The 2,923-nt window shown below is 37.5% G+C and overlaps 1 non-coding gene across 1 annotated transcript; it reads left to right on the top strand.

Annotated features, from left to right (window-relative positions):
- The first annotated feature begins 2,540 nt into the window (after positions 1-2,540).
- Positions 2,541-2,646, top strand: LOC116911874. The gene has a single exon (XR_004389388.1). It is a non-coding gene; the product is annotated as a U6 spliceosomal RNA (small nuclear RNA).
- Positions 2,647-2,923: the final 277 nt, after the last annotated feature.

Here is a 2,923-nt window from a genome sequence, read left to right as displayed (position 1 = left end):
AGTCACAGCAATGATCTATTTTAAAGAATGTTAAAAAAAATAATCCAGCTGAGAGTGATGGCAGAGTCCAGGACTTGGGAGGCAGAGGCAGGACAAAAGTTAAGTCTGGGTGAGGCCAGCCTGGCTGGAGAGCAAGTTACAGAGCAGCAAGAAAGAGAGATCTGAATTTGCCTTTTATATGAAGCCCACTCCTGAGATAACTTAACTACATCCCCAGAAAACAGCCTTAATCCATGCTAGAGGCCAGAGCACCCATGACCTCTGTTCCCTTTTAAATTCCAGCCTCCAGCAATGTGTTAACATTGGAGAGCTCACACATCAACTTTCAAACTATCCTTTTTTATAGCTCGACCACGTATTGCAAATAGAATAAGCAAACTAAACTAATTTAATTTTTGAAATATTAACAAGGATAGATATTGCATGGATGTTGGTTACAACTAATGATATTTCACAAGGAAGTAAGTTAACAGCTGCCCATTATTTTCAAGTAAACAATACAACTTCATAACTATAAGAGCCTTTGGGTGAGAAGCTGAGCTCAAGAATTCTAAGCTTAATTTTAAGATGAAAGGGAACACTTGTCATTGGTCGTTGAACCTTTGAGACAACATCTAGTTCATCTTTACGCCCTAGAGTCTAACCTTGAGTCTCGTAGTTAGAAATTACATGATTTTGGCCAGATTCATTGAATGTGCATTGGAAAACCCTGGGGGGAAATCCTTCAGAATCCTTCAGAATTGGTTAATATACAGTGAGGAGGTAAAGTAAGGTAAGTCCCTAGAATTTCAAGTCAACACATTGTGTTAAGAAGATGTTAAGATGGGTACTTTTTTAATAAGGAAAATAAGTGAAATCAAGTTAAAATTCAGTTAATACTCGGTGTGCTTATTTTCACCCAAATTGGGGTAAAATGAAATAAATTACAAGGCATTAGTAAGAGATGTTGTATCTCAGAGAATTGTTGCCTTAGAAAAAATGAAGTTAGCTGAATCAAACACTCATGTGTCTTCTATGAAACTGTATTTAAAATAGAGAGGAAGGAAGAAGGGGACATATGAGCCCAGGTCTACACAGGCTCTGGGATGCTCTGATACAGACTTACGAGAAGAGCTAAGCCTGCAGTGACCAAAACAGGTGAGAAAGATTGACAAGGCCCTTCTGTGATGAGGACCCTCCCTTATTTCAAATGTCACCAAAAGGTTATCAGCTCCTCTTGGGTCAGTTAGGAAATGAATTCATAAATCACATGGTTTAATTTGGAAGTTATGTTTGGAAGAAATGACAATAAGAGCTAGCATCAATTCCCAGAACTTGAATCAATAGTGCCCAATTTTGTTCCATCTCAGAGCCTAGAAACAAGGAACTAGAGTTTAACTCAGTTGTAGGTGCCATTGTTCATTAAACAGAATGCTCCTAGATTACCAGGCTTTACATGTCTTTTTAATAAGTAAAATTCTAAGCAGTAAAACAGCATCTCTGCTTTAAATAGAGAATTCAGGGGAGATGGAATCTTGGGGGAGCAGTACACTCCAAGCACTGTATCAGGTATGGTCCTGGAATTTATTGGTGAGTTACTGGAAGACAGGGCTATTTTGTTCATTTGTCTCTGTGTCCTCTGTAACACCCAATGTGTGAGAGATGTTCAAACCTAGTATTATTAAGCTTCACTGAAGCAAAACACCATATCTGCCAAGCTTTTACCTGTACCCCACCCAAAATTATGACACCCCACTGGGCTTCATCAAAATAGAAAGTAGTGAGCAGAAGCCCACTGCAGTAGAACTGTCCACCTTTATCTGCAGGGGATATTTTCCAAGACTCCTAATAGATGTCTGATACCACAGATGGTGCCTAGTCCTATGTACTATGTTCTTTTCTACTGGTTAAGATTCATTAATATCTCTTTTGCATATATGCTTGTGATAGATAAATTTAGGAATTAGTTGTAATATGTGATAATAAAATATAACAATAATAACAGTTTATTATACTATTATATAATAACAGTATATGACAAAGTATTATTTATTTTTTCTCTCTATTAATAACTTTTACTGAAGATTTTTGTAACAATAGGATAAGAATTTCTTTCCTTATTAAGTTGAAAATGTCTATTCTTTTGATTCAAAGATCTATGTTCTGACTTCTTTTTCTCATGTCCAAATGACCAACATCACTTATCTTGTACTTTGTGGTCATTAAGCAAAGGCTACTAGACCACAAACCCTGAGATGCTAAGACATCTGAGAACTGAGATGGCTGAGTGACTGGTGGTATATACAGCACAGATAGCATAGAAAGAGTAATGATTCAGAGGCATGAGAGAATGAAATAGAGCAGCATCTGATCTCATCTTCCTACTCAGAATGGCAGGCAATTGTTTATTGTAGAAGTAGTTTCACTTAATATTTCTGAAACAGAATTTATGATGGTAACTTCAACCTTATAAAATGAAATATAGATAAATTTGGAATAATGAACTCATAATTTGCCATCAGGGATGGAGAAATAATATTGGCATTATGAAAATAGATCTTGTGCTCGCTTCAGCAGCACATATACTAAAATTGGAACGATACAGAGAAGATTAGCATGGCCCCTGCACAAGGATGACACGCAAATTCGTGAAGCTTCCATATTTTTGATATTAGCCCAAATGCTTGAATTACCCTAGATGCACAGAACACATGAAACTCAAGAAGGATGACCAAAATGCAGATGCTTCACTCTTTTCTTTAAAAGGGAACAAGAATACCCTTGGCAGGGAATAGGGAGGCAAAGTTTAGAACAGAGGCAGAAGGAACACCCATTCAGAGCCTGCCCCACATGTGGCCCATACATATACAGCCACCAAACTAGATAAGATGGATGAAAAAAAGAAGTACAGGCCGACAGGAACAGGAGGTAGATCTCTCCTGAG

This window comes from Rattus rattus, chromosome 10 (assembly GCF_011064425.1).
Source record: "Rattus rattus isolate New Zealand chromosome 10, Rrattus_CSIRO_v1, whole genome shotgun sequence".
NCBI lineage: Eukaryota > Metazoa > Chordata > Mammalia > Rodentia > Muridae > Rattus > Rattus rattus.
The sequence above is the reverse complement of the archived record's forward strand: the minus strand, read 5'-3'. Positions and strand labels throughout refer to the sequence as shown.